Below are 24,186 nucleotides of genomic sequence, written 5' to 3' on the forward strand. Positions count from 1 at the left end.
AAGGCTGGCTCATAAATGGAACATAACTAGAAATTGGCAATGCACCTTCAGCTGCATGTTGTCCAGTACTGTGTTGTGGAATCAGATTGCTTTGGCTGGAATTCTAGTTCCATCATTTACTTAAGTGTGTGACCTCAGGACTAAACTGTGCCTCAGAGTTTCTTAGAGAAATGGCTGGTTCTAGGCCTGGACAGGGAAAATACAAGATGAGTCTATAGTGTCTTATAGTGTCAGAAGATAAGGAAGTACTTATAAAGGATGAGAGCATGTCAAAAGGACACAGGAAAGAGTTCCCAAAAGCCAATAATGGAATGATTTGAGCAATAAAATTAATAAAGTAGTATATAATCCAAAGTATAAAATAAATACACATAGTTCATATCGATACAAAAAAATTGAATAAATAAAATGGGGCGGGGGGACAAATCTTCCTTACAAAAGAATTCCAAATAATATATATGTAGATACATTCCCTTCTAGGAGTTGGAACTTAACTTCCCTCCCCATTTGATTGTAGGCTAGACTTCGTGACTCATTTCCAAAGAAAAGAGTATGGAAAGGGAAAAATAACACCACAATGGAAGAATCTGGCATTAACCAAGTGATCAAGGTTAACATCACTAGTGATAAGTCACAATGACATCATTAATCTCCTGACGTAATGTGTTGAGGAGCACAGTCCACCTCTGTGGTATTCTTCCCCAAACCCATATCTAGTCATGGGGGGAAAAATGAGATAAACCCAAAATGAGGGACATCTTACAAAATTCCTGACCAAAACTTCTCAACACCGTCAAGGACATGAAAAACAAAGACAGATTGAGAAATAATTATAGAACAGAGGAGGCTAAGGAGACATGACAATGTGGTATCCTGGAATTGAAAAAAAGACATTAGTGGAAAAACAGGTGAAATCCAAATAAAATCTAGAATTTAGTTAATAATAATGTACTAGTGTTGGCGTCTTTGCTTTGAGATACATTTTATGGTTTATGTAATGTTAATATTAGGGGAAGATGGGTGATAGTTATACAGGAAATCTACTATCTTTGTAACTTCTCTGTAAGTCTAAAATTATTCAAAAATAAGAACTCTAGGGGCTTCCCTGGTGGCGCAGTGGTTGAGAGTCCGCCTGCCGATGCAGGGGACACGGGTTCGTGCCCCGGTCCAGGAAGATCCCACATGCCGTGGAGCGGCTGGGCCCGTGAGCCATAGCCGCTGAGCCTGTGAGTCCGGAGCCTGTGCTCCGCAATGGGAGAGGCCACAACAGTGAGAGGCCCGCGTACCGCAAAAAAAAAAAAAAAAAAAGAACTCTATTAAAAAAGGAATAAATTCCTCAAAAAGTTAAATATAGAGTAACCTACCATATGACCTAGCAACTTCATTTCCAGTATATGCCTAAGACAGTTGAAAACACATGTCCGCACAAAAACTTGCATATGCATGTTCACAGCAGCATTATTCGTGATAGCCGAAAGAGGAAAACAACCAAAATATCAACGGATGGACAAAATGTGTCATATCTATACAATGGAATACTGTTTGGCCACAAAAAGGAGTCAAGTATGGATACATGCTACAACATGAAATAAACCTTGAAAACATAAAGTGAAAAAAGCCTGACACAAAAAGACCACAAATTATAAGATTCCATTTACATGAAATGTCTAGAACAGGCAAATCCACAGAGACAGAGAGTAGATGAGTGGTTGCTAGACAGTGAGGGGAATGGGACGTGACTTTGGGGGAATGAAAATATTCTGGTATTAGACATTGGTAACAGTTGCACAACCTTGTGAATATATTAAAACCACTGAACTGTACACTTTAAAATGGTAAATTTCAGCTATGTGAATTACATCTCAATTTAAAATAGGAATTAATAATATTTACCTCATAAAGATTAAATGAGTTAATAACTGAAGGCTGCTACTGTTACTATCATGATATTATTATTTATAAGATTCTATGCTAGAAGTTGGAGAAAGAAAAGAAGACTTAATTCTTCTCCAAGAGTTCATAATCTACTGGGAAAGACCAGCACATACATATTTAAGTTAGGTTATGCCCCTTATCAACATTTGTTCTCAACACATGCATATTAAAAGCCACTTTGTTTCTTCAAAGCAGCAGTTCTCAAAACATTTTGGCCTCAAGACCACTTCACACTCTTAAAAATTACGGAGCATCTCAACTTTTGTTTATGTGTGTTCTATCTATATTCATAAGAAATTAAAATGAGCTACTTAAAGTATTTACTTCATTAAACCCATTACATTACAATGTTATTCATAAATAACATTTTTATGAAAAATAAAATTTTCCAAAACAGAATATAGTGACAAGAGTGGCATTAGTTTACTTTTCTGCAAATCTTTTAAATGTCTGGCTTAGTAGAAGACAGCTGGGTTCTCATATCTGCTTCTGCATTCAATTTATTGTGTTATGTTTTGGTTGAAGTATATGAAGAAAATCTGGTCTTACACAGATATGTAGCTGGAAAAGGGAGTATTTTAATAGCTTTCAGATAATTGTGGATATTCTTCTTTGATACTACAGCAAACTCAACCTTCATAAGGTTAGCTATGGACTCTGAAACCACAGCAATAAATTTTTTGTACTCTGTTACATTAAAGCCATTGAATTCTCTTGCACTTTGAATGGATCTTTTACCCATGAATGAATTTTGTAATGTCATGAATTGATTATCTGGAAAGTATTGGCTCACTCAATTATTAAGATATTCCAATGTTGACACTTCCTTATACAATAAAAATAAAATCACATTCATTAATATCACCACTGATCTCATCAGAAAAGTCCAGGTATTGGGAACCTGTCAAACTCAAGAAAGTGAATACAAGTTTTCTAAAACTCTAATTTTCATTTGAAAATTTAAATTTTATCAATTAACAACAAATTCTGTCACTTCATTCATTTTCGAGAAAATGTCTGCCAAATACCTAAGTCTGAACAACCAGAGTTGTTCAGTGGGCCAGTCGTTCTTTCAAATAAAAATGGTGTTCTAGGAAATGGGGCCTTTTTTTTTTTTTTTTAACATCTTTATTGGGGTATAATTGCTTTACAATGGTGTGTTAGTCTCTGCTTTATAACAAAGTGAATCAGTCATACATAAACATATGTTCCCATATGTCTTCCCTGTTGCGTCTCCCTCCCGGAAATGGGGCCTTTTTAAGCTCAATCATATAAGTGGTTTTCTGTAAGACAACCATTTCATACTTCATAAGTACCTTATGAGTACTTCCCATTTTGCTATACAAAATACTTTAAAAGTAAACTCAAAAGTAGAGATATAATAAGATTAGTAATTTCATTGTTTCAAGTACATTCTTAAGTTAAACTGGCTTTTAAAAAAAAACTACAAGCACATAGCTATTGCCTTGAATGAGTTGTATTAAAGTACAGTCAGTTTTACCCACCACTGCTTTTGCATCATCAATGCAAATGTCAACACAGTGTAAAAAGGCAAAGAATACCTTAGTATTATTATGAAAAATAGGTTTTGACTCACAGACCCCAAGGGTACCACAGACCACTCTTCGAGAACTGCTGCTTTAGAGTTTACCCCAGCTCCATACTTCACCCTCATAGTCCCAATTCTTTCTGATGTGCTACTAGGCAGCAGAAGACCCATATTTATTTCCTCCTATACTCTACAGAACACATTTTTGACATAAAAGGTAATCAATGGCTAGATTTCCAAACTGGGGCACAAAAACCTAATCAAATCTTGAAAATGGTTCAAAATCTATACATATGTCATAATAATTACTACAGTGTTTTTTGTAACAAAGCCCAGAAAGATGTCAGCCAGAGAGACTGTCATTTATATGAAAAATACCACCACCAAATTCTAAAGCAAACAACACTAACAAGGCAACTTTCAGAACACAGCCTTTCCTTATACTCTGGTTATTCAAAAAATTTTCTTTACTGCTTTATTTTAATATACTGTGCAGTAATTTTTAAAGTTTTCTGCACAAATTCAGTCCAATAAAACTAAAGAGGAGCTAATACGTTATTTGTTTCAGAACTTTCTTCTTTATCTACATTATAAAGTTAAACCAGCTAAGTCTCAAGGAAATCCCAATTAACACGACGTACCCTATTAGGCAACACATGTCTAAACAAAATCTAAATTTTATAGGTCACAGATGTCCCTAATGAAATTACTCAAAATGACAAATATGACGGCAATAATTCTAAGTAATATGCCTCATAAGTGATTAGATGGTAGTAAATAAAAGCATGACCCTTGATAAAACATTGATGACTCTGCCACTAGCTAAGCTGAGGACTTGATCCCTTCATCTCATGATTTCTCTAATGAATCTGTCTTCAGCTGCTATTCAGAGGAAGAGGTTAGAAGAAGCCCTAACTAGCTTCCCAAAGAGTTTCTATACATTCAGCTTTTGTTTAGAGAAAGAAGTTAAAATTGGTTGACTAAAAATAACACGTGATAACACTGGCTATACGTTCCTCAGCAGCTACTGCCATTTAGGGCCATTTACTACCAAATCAATCTGATCTCACATGAGTGCACATAAATACTATACTTCATGTTCCCCAATATACCAAAGACTTTCCTGGCCTAAATCATCTTTGGGTATACATTTCTCCATTCTTAAATTTTCTTTATCCTTTTCTCTACCCAACCAAATGCTCAGTAAAAATTATTTCCTATGTAAGGTCATGCCTGTCTGTCCCTGTTCAAAAAGACCCCTCACATCCTCTGAATGCAAGTTACACAGGAATATAAATCCAGAGAGTACTGAAGTTGGAATGGAATTCATTTGGTCCATCTTCCTTATTTTGTGAAGAATCTGACTCACCAAAATGTAAGCAGTTTGCCTGAAGTCACACAAATCTAATTATTAACAGAACTAAGACCAGAATCCAAGTTTACTAACAACCCTTCATCTCATATTTTTCTAATTATATTAACATATCAGACCATTCTTTGGCAATGAATTACAACTGTGCATCATTAATTATTATTTTAAGTGTGTTCCTGCCCAAGACTTCAAGCAATTCAAAAGCAGGGATTATACAGTCTCTTCAATAAGTGGTGCTGGGAAAACTGGACAGCTACATGTAAAAGAATGAAATTAGAACATTCTCAAACACAATACACAAAAATACACTCAAAATGGATTAAGACCTAAATGTAAGACCAGGTACTATAGAACTCTTAGAGGAAAACATAGGCAGAACACTCTTTCACATAAATTGCAGTAGTATCTTTTGGATCCACCTCCTAGAGTAATGAAAATAAAAGCAAAAATAAACAAATGGGACCTAATTAAATTTAAAAGCTTTTGCACAGCAAAGGAAACCATAAACAAAACACAAAGACAACCTACAGATGGGAGAAAATATTTGCAAATGATGCAACTGACAAGGGTTTCATCTCCTAAATGTATAAACAGCCCATGCAGCTCAATATCTAAAAAAACAAACAACCCAATCAAAAAATGGGCAGAGGAATTCCCTGGCAGTCCTGTGGTTAGGACTCTGCACTTCCAGTGCAGGGGGCACAGGTTTGATCCCTGGTTGGGGAACTAAGATCCTGCAAGCCGCATGGCACTGCCAAAAGAAAAAGAAAAAAAAAAAAAAAAGGCAGATCTAAATAGACAGTTCTCCAAAGAAGATGTACAGATGATCAAGAGGCACATGAAAAGATGCTCAAGGGACTTCCCTGGTGGTCCAGTGGCTAAGACTCCAAGCTCCGAATGCAGGGGGCCCGGGTTCTATCCCAGTTTGGGGAACTAGATCCCACATGCCTCAACTAAAGATCCCACAAGTGGCAACGAAGATCCCATGTGCCTCAAATAAGACCCAATGCAGTCAAATAAATAAATAAATATTAAAAAAGAAAAAAAGATGCTCAACATGGCTAATTATTAGAAAAATGCAAATCAAAATTACAATGAAGTATCACCTCACACCAGTCAGAATGGCCATGATCAAAAAGCCTACAAGCAATAAGTGCTGGAGACGGTGTGGAGAAAAGGGAATCCTCATACTCTTGTTAGTGGGAATGTAAATGGTACAGCCAGTATGGAGAACAGTATGGAGGTCCCTTAAACAATTAAAAATAGAACTACCATATGATCCAGCAATCCCACTCCTGGGCATATATCTGAAGAAAACCATGGTTCAAAAGGATACATATACCCCAATGTTCACTGCAGCACTGTTTACTGTAGCCAAGAAAGGGAAGCAACCGGGCTTCCCTGGTGGCGCAGTGGTTGAGAGTCCGCCTGCTGATGCAGGGGACGTGGGTTCGTGCCCCGGTCCGGGAAGATCCCACATGCTGCGGAGCGGCTGGGCCCGTGAGCCATGGCCGCTGGGCCTACACGTCCAGAGCCTGTGCTCCACAACTGGAGAGGCCACAACAGTGAGAGGCCCGCGTACCTCAAAAAAAAAAAAAAAAAAAAAAAAAAAAAAAAAGAAAGGGAAGCAACCTAAATGTCCATCAACAGATGAATAAAGAAAATGTGGTATATGTATACAATGGACTATTACTCAGCCATTGAAGGGAATGAAATAATGCCCTTTGCAGCAACATGGGTGGACTTGGAGATTATCATTACTAAGTGAAGTAAGTCAGACAAAGAAAGACAAATATCATATGATATCACTTATATTTGAATCTAAAAAATAATACAAATGAACTTTTTTACAAAACAGAAACAGACTCACAGAAATAGAAAACAAACTTATGGTTACCAATGGGGAAAGGTGAGGAAGAGTGATAAATTAAGAGTTTAGGATTAACATATACACACTATATAAAAATAGATAATGAACAAAGATCTAATGTATAGCACAGGGAACTTTACTCAATAGTCTGTAATAACTCATATGGTTAAAGAATCTGAAAAAGAATGGATATATGTATACATATAACTGTATCACTTTGCTATATACCTGAAATTAACACAACACTGTAAATCAACTATACTCCAATATAAAATAAAATTTTTTTTAAAAAGCAGGGATTATACTACTACTGCTGCTGCTACTACTACTATTACACCATATTACTATTTCCTTTAACACAAATCCTTCCATGTATCAGACAATAATGTGTACTGACTTACAGTAGTACACTCTGTACTGTTTTTCCTCAACTTTCTTGTATCAAACAGCATTTCACTAGACAACAAATAAACTACCCTATATTAACAAAAATATCTTTGGAAAGATTTATACTTTTCCCCTAATAGCCAATTCATAGCCTTAGTCTTCAACTTTTCCATAAGGCAGTGTATTTTTTTCTTTATTGCTTCTACTGACAGTGTCAAATGGCTAAGAAGCACCAAGTGAAGATGTGATAAGGTTCTCTACATCTTATATTTTAGCAGAAACAACAAAGAATATAAAAACAATTCATTATAAAATACTGATTTACCAATGTTTTGCTCCACCATTACACAAAAATGTTTTATAAAAAAGGGCAAAATGATAAGGAATGCCTCTCTCCAAATCCTTTCACTTTTTGCTACTTTTCAGTGAAAAACAAGTAGGCGAAACAAAAAGCATGCCCAAAACACACTGTACTCTTCTAACAGGACCATTGTTTAATTGTGACACAACTCAAAAACAAACAATTCCTCAATTGTCTACTGAAGAAGATGAGGGGAAGCTAAATACACAACAGAAATGAAAAAAGGAGTGGTGTCTGGAACCAGTCAGTCCAACTAGGAAAAATTACTAAATTTATTATAATTCACTCATATCATCTATGGTACTCCAAGTACAAACCACATACTACTGAAAAACATGATTTTAAAAGCACAATTTTGCTTTATATTTTTTACTTACATTTTATATAAATACCAAACAAACCTTAATTTTTTAGTACCTTATGAATATAGTAATACAACACTATAAGACATCAAACAATCTCTCAATAAGCTCTAAGATTCCCAACATCACTGACCCTGAGTCTCTCCAAAAAAGCCTCAAATGCCTTTGAGAGCAAAAGCATTAATGAAAATATCCCAAATCACCCTAAGTGGATGGACAACACACACTATGAAAGGGAATTCACAAATCAGTAAGAAAGGAGTGTTTTCATTTGGTGGCAATGGCCGTAACATCAGGTCTATCAGTAGCAAAGCCTATCAGTAGCAAAGTCTATCAACAGCAAAGTAGAAAACAACTGGGGTACTGGTAAAGAATAAAGGAAAATAAAAAGAAACTTTGCTTCAAACTCAAATAAATAAAGGATTGGATAACGTAACAAATCTTTAAATATGCATGGATAAGCTAGTTAAGATGAAAGGGATGTTTCCATATGGTGCAAAGCAAAGTGAAATCAGGAACAAGAGAGTAAGCAATTTACTAATCCAGGTATTCTCAAGGGACTTCTGACTAAAGTTCTACTATGATGGCTGCCACAGGGGACAGGTGATAAAACCCAGAGTCTGCCAAAATTGGAGTCCCTCCCACAGAAGGCTAGCTATAATCTATATAAGAGTAAATCAGGAATAAATCCCTTTGCACAGAAGGGAATGAGAAAACCTTAAGCATTTTGAGCCCAGTAATAACAACAGAAGTGCAGGCAATGGGGAATCCCTGAGAAATCCTAACAACAAAATGCACGCTTGTGGTCTGAATTCATGCCACCCATGAGGTCCCCCCACATCCCAAACAGGTTTAATTGAATGTGGCCGTGTTGGTAGCACTCCCTAGTGAATGACAGAATCAAATATAAAGCCTCCTTGGGAGAAAACAACTTCAACACAGGTCTCAAAAAATACCCAAAGATCAAATTCTAACGAAAAGGAGCAGCTCATGGGGAAAATTCAAAAAACAAACAACACACTGTGACTGAGAACTAACCAAAACAGACTGGTGAAACAGATGTGAAATAATCTGACACAGAACATGTACAAGAAGCTCAAATATAAAAGCAGAAAAAAAGCAAATGTGAAAAACAACCATATAGAACTTTCAGTAAGAAAAAACGTAATACCTGAAAATTAAAAATTGACATTTGAAGTAAAGAGCAGCATGGACTCAGTAGAAGAGAGAGTTAGTGAACTGGAAGATATATACGAAGAAAGTACCCAGAATGCAGCACAAAAGACAAAGAGATAGAAAATATAAAAGAAAAGTAAAATGAGTAGGCTAGATGATCTAAGATACATCTATTTGGAGTTCCAGAAGGAGATGACAGAATGAATGAGGGACTCACTCACCAGATAAATTCGGGCTGAGAAATTTCTAAGGCCGATGAAGGACACAAATCTGTAAGTTGAAGAAACCTAATGAATCAAAAGCAGGATAAAATGCAATCTATGCACATCAAAGTGAAGACAAAACATAGTGAAATTAAGATAAATTCTTAGTATCAGTCAAAGGAGAAAAAAGAATAAACCTCACAGAAGTGGCAGTTGGACTGTCAGCTTACTTTTTGATAATAGCAATGAAAGCAGCAAGATATTGGAATATCCTCAATGTATTGAGAGAAAAAGCGGCCAACACAAATTGCAGATTTAATAAAACTATCTTTCAAGAATACGGTTAAAATAAATACATTTTGAGAGAAAGAAAATTCCCAAAAGATTGGAATCACTATATACTTTTAACCAAAATCAATTAAGTTGGAAATCAATAACAAAAAGGTAACTAGGAAAAAACTCCATGAGTTTGTAAATATAAAACACCTCTTAAAAACTTATGGTTAAAAAAAAAAGATATCATAATGGAAATGAGAAAATACTTAGAATTGAATGAGAATGAAAAACTATGTATCAAAACTTGCAGGATTAGGATAAACAAAATGTGGTGTATATATACTGCAGAGTATTATTTACCTTTAAAAAGAGATGAAATTTGATACATGCTCTAACAAGGATGAACTATGAAAACATTAAGTAAAATAAGCCAAACAAAAGGACAAATACTGTATAATTTCACGTATATGAGGTATCCAGAGTGGTCAAATTCAACAGAGACATAAAGTAGAATAGAGGTCACCAGGGCCTGGGGTGGGGGGTTTGTGAAATAGGGAGTTATTGTTTAATTGGTAGAGTTTGTATTCGGGATGATGAAAAAGTGTTGGAAATGGATAATGGTAGGAGTTGCTCAACACCGTGAGTGTACTTAATGCCAATGAACTACACACCTAAGAGAATGGTAAATTTTATGTTATGTATATTTTACCGCACACACAAAACAACCTTGCAAGATGTGATTAAAGCACTTAATGACACCTACAGTTCTGAATTTTTACTTTAAAAAAGAACCAAAAATTAATGACTTAAGCATCCAACCTAAGAAGCAAAACAAAAAAAACCAAAAATAGCAAAATAAACCCAAAGAAAGCAGGAAGAAAAATAATAATTTAAGATAAAAGCAGAAACTGCTGAATGTAAGGCTATCATACAATAAAGAAGATCAATAAAGCTAAAAAGTTGAGTCTTAGACAAAACTAATGATACCTCTGGCAAAATTAACCAAGGAACAAAGAAATCACAAATAAACACTAACAGGAATGAAAAGGGGTTCTATCAGTAGTGAGCAGAGGTCACTAACACCAATATTCTGCAATGTGCCAACAAGTCTTCACAACTCTTGAACGTTCCACCATGCTCTGATTTATAATTAAAAAGACATATATATATATATAAAATTACCCGAACCTAGAGCACAGTTCTATTTTATACATAAAAGATACTTTTTACACAGTTTTAACACACACTGAATTTTCCAGGTATGTAACCACTATGAAATCAAGAAGCGCTTACACTTTGTTTTGCTCAGTTTTACCAAGAAGTTTATTCATCATTTGGAATATCATGTCACTGAAAGCAATGCACTCATGCTTGTTGAATCATCAAAGCAGTACACCTGCATGAGATTGCACTGTGACTGAACCTATGAGTATTAGATACAGGCCTATGATCACTTCATACTTTTGAAGTTGCTGTGATCAAGTATTTACAAATGGAAATATTATTTTATTAAAGTTTTCCTGTTAGTTCTATTTTTTCCATTATATATTAATTTTCCTCCCAAAATTGATTTAGGGAAGTAGAATAAGGCATTATATTGATTTTTCCCTGAAAAAAGGATAAAGTAAATAATCTGTGACTTTTAATTTCATAGGAGAGCAGTAAAACATAGTGTCTAAAAAGAACAGACCCATGGCAGGGGGCGGGTGTTTCCCTGGTGGCCCAGTGGTTAGGATTCTGGGCTTCACTGCCGTGGCCTGGGTTCACCCCCTGGTTGGGGAACTAAGATCCTGCAAGCTGTGTAGCGGAAAAAAAAAAAAGTACAGACCCAGACACCCCATTGCTAGCAACCTATCCCAAAGACACACCAACAAAAATACAATACAAATAAACATATACACTAGACTGTTATTGTTGTATTATCTATAACAGCAAAAGACAGGAAGCATCTCAAATGGCCAAAAATAGGGGACTGCTTGAATTAACTATGGTATATCACACACTAAAGTATTATGAAGCTGTAAAAATGAAGGAGGAAACCACTGTATACATTGCCATGGAGTAATCTCAGGATATACTACTGATGAAAATGCAAGATGAGGGAAAAATGTATGTCTGGTATGCTACCACTTACCTAAGGGGAGAAAAAAAGGTGTATCAATACAAAAACACACACACACACACGGTTATTATTACTATTTTTAATGGAAGGATAAACCATAATTTTTTTTATGGTTGCTTTGGGGGGAGGGAAGAATAAAATGGAAGGGACTGAGTTAAAAGTTAGACTTCTCTGAACATATCTTGTTTTGTACATTTGTAAATTAACAATTTATTACCCTTTATTCCTTTTCCTGCAGCATTTTGCTAAACAAGAAGAAACAAGTGTCATTAATTGCAAATAATAAGACTGTCTACAAAATGCAAACAAAACTATGATGAATTATTAGGATAAACACAAATTTAGCAAAGTTGCAGGATAAAGAGGAATACACAAAATTCAACTGCATTTGTGCACACTAAACAGAAAATGAAATGGGGGGAGGGGGAAGATACCACTTATAATACCATTAAAAAGTCTGAAGTTCCTAGGACAGAAATTTCCAAACCTGCTTAGTTCATGGTGCCCATACTATTCTCAGTAATCATTTCATAGCACCTCTAAGCCAAAAGACATTCCTAACAGTTTCATTTAGTATTTAGTAGTTAGGTCCAAACAACTTCATTAGTATTTATCATTCACTCATCCTAAAAACGTAGTAACTACTGGAAAAAGCAATTGAATTAAAAAAAAAAAACACTTTTCTTTCTTTCTCTTTCAGGTACATTAGGTAAGCATGCACAACCTCTGAAACCTCGGACCCCAAACACCCTCATTTCCTGTTCCACATTGATTTTCATACTTCTAATCTCAGCAACCATTTCACAAAGATAGACTTTACCAAATGTATCACAATCTAATGTTGAAACGTGGAACTTCCTAGAGCTAGAAGTTCACATTGTGTCCAATGGACATCCATCCATTCCCTGGTGGCGCAGTGGTTAAGAATCTACCTGCCAGTGCAGGGGACACAGGTTTGATCCCTGGTCCAGGAAGATCCCACTTGCCACGGAGCAACTAAGCCCGTGCGCCACAACTACTGAGCCTGCACTCTAGAGCCCATGAGCCACAACTACTGAGTCCGCATGCCACAACTAGTGAAGTCTGCATGCCTAGAGTCCGTGCACCACAAGAGAAGCCACCGCCATGAGAAGACCGCGCATGGCAACGAACAGTGGCCCCCACTTGCTGCAACTAGAGAAAGGCCATGGCAAGAAGACCCAACACAGCCAAATAAATAAAGTTCAAAAATAAATAAATAAATAAACATCCCATGGTGCCTTTAAGCTCAGTGGGGGTACTCCAGGACACCATGGCACAGTTTGGGAACTGTGGACCTAGAATCTTTATAGAGAGGAAAAATGAACTGAAAGACATTAAGACCTAAATAAACGGTGAGATACTAATGGTCACTAATTTAAAAACTCAATAATGTACAAATGCCACATTTCCTCAAACTAATCTATAGATTCAAAGCAATCCTAATCAAAGATCCTTGTGAAAAATTGGACAGTTAATTCTAAAATCTATATGGAAGAGCAAGAGCATAGCAAAGATATTCCTGAAGAATAATGTAGAAATACTGTGAAATGAAAAGTCTTTATTAAAAAAAAACTGGATCCTATACCAGATACCATGCCACTTATGCAACTTTTCCAATCTTTTTATTTCGCTTTACCTGTCTTTTCAAGCTACTATCCCAACAACCAGCTCTATACTGGGTGTGACCAACTTTTTCATTCAGGCACAACATGACAACACCCCTCTTCATTCTGAGCTGCACAATGCCATGGGATAGTGTGGCACCCACACACATGCAACCTGGTAGTGCAGGGGAGTTAACTGTGGAGTGAACCTATAACGAATGGTGATGAAACAGATAGATCCCATCTCCTTAGATCATTTTTCTCATCCTGTTGGATGATCCCGTGAATGACTTTATAGTGTATAGTGTTGGATGATCCCGTGAATGGTGATGAAACAGATAGATCCCATCTCCTTAGATCATTTTTCTCATCCTGTTGGATGATCCCGTGAATGACTTTATAGTGTAACTTCCTGGGGGACAATACACTGGGATTGAGCAATCAGTTGCACTGCCATTCTGGCTACCACTTCACTCCCCTTTTCCTACACTGGGGAAATACTTTCTAATAATGTAAAGATATGTAAGCCTTCAGCCTCAAGCTCTGTTTTCTGGGGAATCCAGGTGAAGAAAGATTCCTACCTTGCATCATACCAAAACAATTTTAGATGAATTAAAAATTTAATGTGAAAGGCAAAATTCTAACTTTTAGAAGATTATATACGAGAATATCTGTATACAGAAGAATATCTTTATACAACACACGACTCTAAAGGAAAAGATTGATAAATATGACTACATGGTACACCACAGAATAAAAAGACAAGCCACAAACCAGGGTGTAACTGCAACAAAAGTAACTGACAAAAACTGTATCAACAATAAATAAAGAATTCCTACAAAGAAATATGCAAAAGGCAAACAATCCAGTAAAAAAATGAGCAAATGACAAGAACAGGCATTTCATAGAAGACAACAAACAGTGAATAAACACATGAGAACAAGCCCAGTCTCATATGGAAATGTAAATTAAGGCCATTTGTAGATACCATCTAACACCTAGATTGGCAAAAATTAAGATACTTGACTGAAAACAAGGATGCAGAGCAAAGACAATTCTCATACACTGCTAGCAGGAGTATAAACCAGTAAAACGACTTCAGAAACAACTTGGTATTAGCTTATACAGTTGACTGACTGTACATTGTGCAACTCAGCAATTTTACTCCTGGATATAAATCCAAGAAACTCTTGCACATGTACAAATTATAAGAATATTCATAATAGCACTGTCATAACAGCAAAAGACTAAAAACAACCCTGTATTAGCCTGGGCTAGGCTATGCACTGGTAACAAACATATCCCCAAATCTCAATTGTTTAACACAACAAAAATTTCTAATGAACACTAAGCTTGAGGAAGTTTGTTCTTCTTAAGGTGATTTACGGATCTAGGTTGCTGCCATCTTAAAGTTCCACTCCCTCAGCAAGCCACCACCAAAATGAAAGACTGAGGGTGCATATGGGCTCATAACTGTCTCAGTCCACGAGTGACATGCCTCACTTCCCCACTCATGGTTCAACAGAACCCAGCACATGCAATGCAATGCAATCGATAAATACCTGTTGAACAAATGCATGAGTACAGAGGGGTAAGAAATTATTTCTACCATTTCAAAATGATCTGTGAAAGAGCGTGACTGTGACTTGATAAATGACATAGGACAGATAGTTTCCATACATAAAAAGTGGGTGAATGATACTCCAGGTACTATCTATAGGTCACAAACGGCAAGCAGGCTTTACCTCACAGAGCTACTCTGAATGACCCAGAGCGGCTGGCTGTCATGTCATCCGTATGCTGTGACAGGAAGAATTCTGAGGCTGCATTCCACTTATGGGAGGATATGAAATAAAATAATCCAGTGAAGACAGGGAGACAAAAACCCCTCTCTTTGATTAAAAAAAAAATGGCTTTTAAAAGGAGAGGCAAGTTTTTAAAGAAAGAATATTCTTAAGCAGTATCAAACTGCATACAGGGCTTCCCTGGTGGCACAGTGGTTGAGAGTCCGCCTGCCGATGCAGGGGACATGGGTTCGTGTCCCGGTCCGGGAAGATCCCATATGCAGCGGAGCAGCTGGGCCCGTGAGCCACGGCCGCTGAGCCTGCGCGTCCGGAGCCTGTGCTCCGCAACGGGAGAGGCCACAACAATGAGAGGCCCGCGTACCGCAAAAAAAAAACAAAAACAAAACCAAAAACTGCATACAGAGATTTTTTTAAAAAAAGGGAACACTTAAAAGTTTCCCTTTACCCCTACCTCCCTCTCCCTTAATCCCAACTTGACTAAACTGCTAATGACAGCAATTATGCCTTATTAGCTTTTATACTCCCAGCACATAGTACAGAGCTTGGCACATAGTATGTGCTCAACAAATGCTTACTACAACGAGCTGAGAGTAGTTGAATAAGTTATAGAAACAGATGTCGCCAAGGGATATGCATTTTAAAAAATGCCTTAAAAGAAGAAATGGATCTTGACCCAATTTTAGTAATCACATCAGTGATTGTAAAAAATTCAGTGATGTAAAAAATTCTTCAAAAAGTATCAAGTTAAGACAGTTTGAGAAAATGAAGTGCTAGAATGTAGACAGACCAACCCTGAATGGAAATTTTTTTCAATGAAATTTATATATTTTATTTTAAAATAAATCATCTCTATTAACCCATTTTTCTGATTTTGATGGTTACCTAGGAGCTCATGTTTGTTTCTTCGCATCGATATACTCTTTAATACACTTGTTCTAGTTCATTAATCTAGCTGTATGAGAAGTTTTGTGGAGAAACAAAATGGAAGCCGGGATTACAGGGAAGCTTTGTTACCATTTCCTAGGGAACCAGGGAGCAGTAGCTTGGGTGGTCCAGAAGTGAGAACAGATTTTTCGGAGAGCTCCTTGAAAGATGAACAAGTATTTGCCAGGTAGAGAAAAAAGAGTTCATTTATTTTACCCTCTAGGCTCCTATGGGATTTTTTTAAGTTGCACACTTTGGTCTACAAATTAAAGGATAATCCTCAGACTGAGGTCAGCATCCTGTCTAAAATTATGCCTTGCTAGGCTCTGCTAAGTTCTGCTGCTTCTTGCTTTCACCTGAATGGGAATTTGCTCTTAAAGTCATCTTCAAATTATTTATCTTTAAAACTTTTTTCCTTATGAACACACCATTCTGTAAGCTGTGCTATCCAACACGGGTAGGCCATACTAAGCCACATATGGCTATTTAAATGAATTTAAATAAAATAAAATTGTTTCTTCGTCACACTAGCCATATTGGATAGCACAGATATAGAACATTTCCATCACTGCAACAAGTTCAAATTGGACAGTTCTAAACTGTTCATATACGGTCAGAGGATGAGTGCTTACTGTATCTAAAAGGCATAAAAACTAAACTTACACTAAAGTTTTAATGTTTTCCTAATTTTATCAAAACCAGGAATGCAAACAATTCACCTTTGTACCAACTTGGTTAAAAGGCAACAAGTCAACAGGAACTAGTCTGAATTTAGCAGTATAGGATATTTCTCTGAAAACACGCCTAACATTATATGTCCTAATCATTCATGAGCCAGTTATTGGTTAATACACAAGAACTTTGTTTCATTCTCTACAATTACTGTCTAACTTTTAAAAAATAAATGCCAATAAACACTGATATGGTATTATAAAGTCTTTCTCTTTCAGAATGGATATACTATGTATAACTGAATCACTTTGCTGTACACCCAAAACTAACACAACATTGTGAATCAACTATACTCCAATATAAAATAGAAATTAAATTAAAAAAAAATAAAGTCTTCCTCTTTCATGAGAATCCTGCAGCCTTTGCTATCTGGGGGAATTAATCCCCATATCTCAAAAAGGGCAAGATTCAGTTTTCAATTTGTTTTCTCAGATTAAGTCTGCTAGAATCCTATTCCTAAGAGGAGGATTCATATGGAAATCTTTGAGCAAAGAGGAGACAAGCACAATGGACTTCTACTGTACAACATTCCATCAGTGTGATTACAACAGAAAATACCTTCCTAATGGTCACTTAAAGAGCACGAAAGTGATGTCTAGTAATTATCTATGTGACAAACTTGTCTCTTTCACAAACGTGAAGTTACATAAATAAATCTCATTAACGCCAAAGATAGAAAGTTCCTCAAAATGCTAGTTTATATAATTTAGCATTATTATATTTCAAAGCCAACTTTTTTTCCTGTAAACGAAGATACAAAAGCAGCAGCAAGCGCCATCATGAAAAGCTTTTCCTCCCTACTATACCCACTATCTAGCCAGATTCTGTCAAACAATTAACAATGGTGCTCTTCATGGGTAATAGAACTGACTGCTTTTCCCTTCTTTATCTAGAGACTATAGACAAAAATACTTGTCTAATTTTTATAAAATGAACATGTACTATTTTTCTAATGAGGAAAAACAGTAAGTCATTTTCTTTTTTTTTAATTTATTTATTTATTTTTGGTTGCATTGGGTCTTTGTTGCTGTGCGTGGGCTTTCTCTAGTTGCAGCAAGCGGGGACTACTTAACTCTTCGTTGCACTGCGCAGGCTTCTCATTGCGGTGGCTTCTCTTGTTGCAGAGCACAGGCTCTAAGCGCGTGGGCTTCAATGGTTGTGGCGCTCGGGCCTTGTTGCTCCGTGGCATATGGGATCTTCCTGGACCAGGGCTCAAACCCATGTCCCCTGCATTGGCAGGTGGGTTCTTAACCACTGTGCCACCAGGGAAGCCCTAAGTCATTTTCAATTAAAAAAAAAAACCCTACTCATGTTACAAGGGCTCTTTCAAATAGTACTTCTTCCTTAACTGTCATAACCTGATAGGATCTCTGAGCTCCTGCAGCACTATTACCATTACCGTGCTGACTTCTGATTTAGTGTCTTTCAATTCCAAATTCATCCTTTTTGTCTACTGTGAAAACAGATCTGGGATCTTCAAGTATTTTTCTCTGGCCAGTTGGCATGATGCTAAACTTAATCAGTAGAGGGCACAGGAGAGACATTGTAGTAGAAAAGTTTTGTTTTGCTTCCTGGTTCTGGAGCCCTTGCTCACAGGCTCCTCTAGCACCAGGCTTCTATAGGGCAAGGTGGCCAGCAGCATACCCAGCAACTTCCTCACACTTTCTTCTTGGGAGGTTTCGTAGTGGAGTTAACACCTCCCTGTGAACAACTTTACGAGCACCCTAGGGAGCAGATGTCCAGCACCACATCAACTTCTCTGTCATTCAGTCACCCACAGCCATGCTCTGTCCAACAAGGTCTGGACCTTCCCCTTCTCGGGGAAGAAGGACTCTTCCCTAGGTGCTGAGATATGAGCCCTAGGGGTAGTAGTCGCTCCTTATTTCTGTTATTCCTATGTTCTTTGGAGTTCTATATACTTTTTACTACTAGCTAATCCTTCACTATTCCATTCTCCTGCTATAGTCAATAATTCTTTCCATGTTCAAATTATTGTGTGGTCTCTCTCGTGATTGGACCCAGAGTGATACAGTCCTATCTATTAATTTGACACTTACACACTTCCTTGAACTTCAGTCAACCAACTTCTAACTTTTCTTCTTTCTACAAGATTATAAACTCCTGGCTGCCAAGGAACACTTTTCATACTTCTCTGTATCAATCTGACACTGTGTAACATAATGCTCTTTAACACAGAAGCACCAACAAATGTTTAAAATCACACTTCAAATGATTCATAAATACTCTATTACACCTTCATTAGTTTAAGGCCACTAGAAACATGTTCTAATAACCCACTTTTTTTCCCCAGAATTTTCACCACCAAAAGCATAAGTAATTTGAATACTATAAGAATGTATTCCTCAGTATTCCTAGACTATAAGGTTTCAAAGTCAGAACAGCCTGTGGACTTAGACCTTCTAGACCTTGTAAGATAGGAGATAATGAATGCTCATGCTCACAGACTGTTCATGGCTACAGAGTCAAAAAGGGGCTGAGCATGACTAATGCTTATTTTTGTATAAATGTGAACAATGAGGTAAAAAATTATGTTCAGAATAAGGATATAACAGCCAAGTGACTATTTATTTACAAACAAATAAGTATATTGGGATTTCAGGGTGACATGGTTGGAAGTATAAGAGGCTTTACGGTAAGCTTCTACTCTGTGCTTCTGAACACCTAGCAGTAACCCCTTCAACAAGAACAATATCATCAACACTGAGGGTCCTATGAGAAAAACTGGGAGGACAGAAGGCTACCCTCACTGGCCCCAAAGCCAATTTGCCTTGTTATCTTTTGCTAAAAATGCACCCTCTAGCTTATCCCAATAAAATATAACCAGCTTATATGAAATCTGTATGCAGTGCTCATTTTCATCAAGCCTCAAAACCAGCCCTCTGTGGGATTAATTCAATAGCAAATTAGAATTGGTAGCCATATCTGGAAGTGAGAAAATACAAGAATCAAGCAACTGCCTTGAGTTCAAACATGGAAAAAGGTGAACTACTTTTCAAATGCCTTTTAGTAACTTAAAGCAGTACCTCTGGAAGAGTGTTATGTGGACTGGCTATCTATTACCCGTACTGAATGAAATACAAAAATTGAGAATAAGTGTTTAGAAACTTTCAGAGCAATTTGACAGAGTGATTTGCCATTGACTCTAACAACGATTGGGGCTTGTATTTTTGCCTGATTTTTCTTTCATTTCCATTTTATGGTATTGTACAAAAGTTATTAGCCCATTACAGAAAATTTCTAAGAAGCATTCATCTAAAATACTCAATTCTGAACATAAAATGCTTTCCCAAAGGAGATGAAGTTAAACAAATGGCCAATAAGCACGTGAAAAGATACTCAACTTCATCAGTGATCAGAGAAATGCAAAGCAAAACCACAATGAGATACCATCTCACACCCATTAGGATGGCTATAATCAAAAGACAGAAAATAGCAAGTATTAGTGAGGATGTAGAGAAACTGGAATCCTCATATACTGCTGGCAGGATTGCAAAACGATGCAGTTGCTCTGTAAAACAGTCTGGCAGCTTCTCAAAAGCTTAAACATGGAGTTACTATATGACTCAGCAATTCCACTCCTATGTATATAAATGAAATGGAATATTATTCAGCCATATAAAGGAACGAAGTACTCATACATGCTACAATATGGATGAACCTTGAAAACCTTGTGCTAAATGAAACCAATCATAAAAGACTACATATTGTATGAATCTGCTTATATGTCCAGAATAGACAAACTTATAGACAGAAAATAGATCTGTGAAAATAGATCTTGCCTGGGGCAAGGGGGTGCAATTCGGGGTAAAATGAGTGACTGTTACTGGGTGTAAGATTTCCCCTTGCAGTAATGTAAATATTCTGGTATTAGACAGTGGTGATGGTTGTACAACCTTGTGAATACGACAGAAACAACAACAAAAACCCACTTAATTGTACATCTTTGGAAGGGTGGATTTTATCATATACAAATTATATCTCATGTTTTTAAATTTAAGGGAAAAGAAAGAAACCACGGTGGGGCAGATGTAGTGGAGAAAGCAACGGGGACTGATGGAAACAGGCAGAGGCAAAGATGGAAGGTCTGCCTCTGTTGAGGAAGATAGGAAAAATGTGGAAGTAAAAAGGTTTGTTTTCCCATTTTTAAGAAATTAGCATTCTTGGAGGAAAACAATTTTTGAAAATCATTTGCTTCAGGATTTCACAATACTATCGAAATAACCTAATTCTCAAAACTATCTATGCTTCCCAAGACAGCTTCCTCAACTTCTAAGTTGCTGTAGCCTAATAATTGTTATTTACTGTCCCCAAATCCACTCTCGGTCTCTCCCAGTCTATTCTTTACAGCACAGGGAGCCACTTTAAAATACATAAAACTTTATCATTTCAGTCCCCTTCTTAAAGCCTTTAAGTAGGATACTTAAGATGAAGCCCAGTAGTGCATGCATGATCAGGCCCCTCATTTTCCAGACTCATCTCTCTGTAGACCTTCCCTCAACAGGCTTTAAGTTTTGTCTATTCTTTCAGTTTCTCTAATAGCCATCTCAGGCCTTCACACACGACCTTTCCGGAAAACTTTCTGTTCAGCAACCAATCATCCAGTTTCCCTGGAACTGGGGGAGTTATACTGGGACACAAGATTTTCAGTGCTAAACCCAGGAAAGCCCGGGGCAAACTGGGATTGAATGGGTCACCCTACTTTCTGTTCACCACCCCTACCTGTCAAACACCTACTTCAAGTATTATTGGCCTAAAGGTCACTTTCTCAGGAAACCTTCTCTAATACCTCCTCACTCCCATCCCAGGCACATTATTTTATTGTCTTAACATTCATCACACTGGATTTGCTTTTAAAAGTCTGTCTACCCTAACTACGTTATAAACTCCACAAGCATGGATCCAGGGAGCATTCTGTTGACCATTACATCATTAATACCTAACACTGTGTCTAGTTCATGTGTCTCAGAGATGAGTATTGTTGAATGAATAAATCAATCAATGAAAGGTGTATCTGTGATGGCATCGGAGCCAAGTAAAGTTTGTTTCCTTTTTTTTTTTAGATGTTGGGGGTAGGAGTTAATTAATTAATTAATTTATTTTTGCTGTGTTGGGTCTTCATTTCTGTGCGAGGGCTTTCTCTAGTTGTGGTAAGCGGGGGCCACTCTTCATCGCTGTGCGCGGGCCTCTCACTATCGTGGCCTCTCTTGTTGCGGAGCACAGGCTCCAGACGCGCAGACTCAGTAGTTGTGGCTCACGGGCCTAGTTGCTCCATGGCATGTGGGATCCTCCCACACCAGGGCTCGAACCCGTGTCCCCTGCATTAGCAGGCAGATTCTCAACCACTGCGCCACCAGGGAAGCCCTGTTTCCTTTTTTAGGCTAGGGTAGACCCAGGAAATTTTGAAGATATTTTCACTATTCTATCTTCTTTAAGATCACTATTCTAGAAAGCTAAGATAATTAAATGCTCCATTTATCTCGATCCTCACAACTGATAAAACTCATCCAAGCACCTCACCTTAACTACTGTATATTCAAAATAAGACCAGCAGGACATTAGTCTAAATTCTCACTACTCAATCCCTATTACAAGCATTTCTCCATTTACAACAGATCATACTCCTACCCAGGAGATGGGATTCTAGGCAACAGGAACAATAAGAATGATCTAGTTCATAAGACAAAAGGGCACATAGGAGCAAGTAGGGGGAAATAAGACTGTTAAGTGGGACCAGAAAGTTGCAGGTGCTGGGCAATGGGGAACACCTGGAAGTTCGAGAGGTTTGGTTTTAAGTGTCTTTTATTCTCATAATAAAAGTAGTACAAGGTCATTACAAAGAAACCCAAACCAGAATAAAATTTAAAGAAAAACAGAATATCCATATTACACTTCCCAGAAAGAACTGGTTTTTACATTTCACACTAGAAGCAGGAAAACAACATGGTTGAAGAATGAAAAAATTCTTAGTATGTCCTTCCTAAGTCACTGAAATATTTATTTTGTGAATACAATGTGTCAGATGTTAGAGATCAAAGATAACTGAGATGTAGTCTCAGTTTTGAGCTCACCATCAGTGGGAAAAGAGTAACAAATGACTACTCCGAAATGAGATAAGAGCTGACAGGGATGAGTGGAATGCAGTGGAAAAGAGGACCCAGAGCTCCTATGCATATTAAAGTAATTAGGCAAAGAAATCAGAACTGGCCTTTGAAGGATGAGAAAGAACTTGCCAAGCAAAAAGAGAGGAAGGTCTCGGTAAACAGAGGAAGCAGTGTGTTAAAGAAACTTTGTAATCGAAATGTGATCCTCCTTTTATTCTTCTTCCCCTTGGCCTTCACCCAATCACTACACTAAAAAAGTGAAACTATGACTAACCATGAAAGAAGTAAAGGGGTGAGACTCAGAAAATGCTTCAAAAGTGCCTACAAGGTAGTGAATGGTGAAGCAAGGAACAACAAATTAAAAAGTTAAAAATGAAGTAAGAAGAAATGTGTTCAACAGTGAAGTCTAGCTTTCCTCAAGTTTGGTCGCAAAACCCAAATGGTGATTCAAAATGAAAAAAGAGGAGAGGGGCAACAAACACAGATCTTCCTTAAGATGGGGCTACATAACCATACGTATGTTGAAAATACCGTTAAGTCGAAAATGCATTTAATACACCTAAACCTATCAAGGAACATCACAGCCCAGCCTACCTTAAACATGCTCAAAACACATTAGCTGACAGTTGAGCAAAATCATCTAACACAAGGCCTATTTTATAACAAAGAGTTGAATATCTCTTGTAGTTTATTGAATGCTGTACTTAAATTAAAGTGAACGAGAGAATGGTAGTATGGGTATAGAACGGTTGTTAAGTGTATCACAAGTGTATACCCTTGTGATTGCATGGCTGACTGGGAGCTACAGCTTGCTGCCTCTGCCCAGCACCACCAGAGTACTGAACCTTGTATAGAATATGGCCTAGAAAAAGATCAAAATTCAAAGTATGGTTTCTACTGAATGCATACCACTTCTGCACCATAGTAAAGTCAAAAAATAGTAAGTAGGGGGACTGTATGTATATAAAAAGTGTTCAACTAGACATCAAAAAGATGCAAATTGTAACAAGATGCCATTTTTCTACAAAGTGAAAACTTATCAATCTAAGACCTTATACTGAAAAATGAAGGTCAACTGCAGACTGATTATTTGATTACTTAGGTGGTTATCTAAGTTAAACAAAAACTGAAACCAGTTTATTGTAGTAAAAAATAGTATCGTATCAGAAGTCACCATGGAGTCTATCCCACACTTCCAGGAAGACAATTTATATAAAATCTTTGAAGGCTTTTCATTAGCTATAAGGTCACACAATCTCAACTAAGAAAAGATTCATGACCCATCTATGCTCTGTTTCATAAAAGAAAGTTTGACCATTTGCCTAAAAGAAGGCAATACTTCTATTTGGAGACCCGAAGTCTGCC

At 37.1% G+C, this 24,186-nt stretch overlaps 1 protein-coding gene across 3 annotated transcripts in view; it reads right to left on the reverse strand.

Annotated features, from left to right (window-relative positions):
• Nucleotides 1-24,186, reverse strand: part of PAK2 (p21 (RAC1) activated kinase 2) — an 80,502-nt gene that overhangs the window by 42,876 nt on the left and 13,440 nt on the right. The window lies entirely within an intron of this gene.

Source organism: Tursiops truncatus, chromosome 4 (genome assembly GCF_011762595.2).
Source record: "Tursiops truncatus isolate mTurTru1 chromosome 4, mTurTru1.mat.Y, whole genome shotgun sequence".
Lineage (NCBI taxonomy): Eukaryota > Metazoa > Chordata > Mammalia > Artiodactyla > Delphinidae > Tursiops > Tursiops truncatus.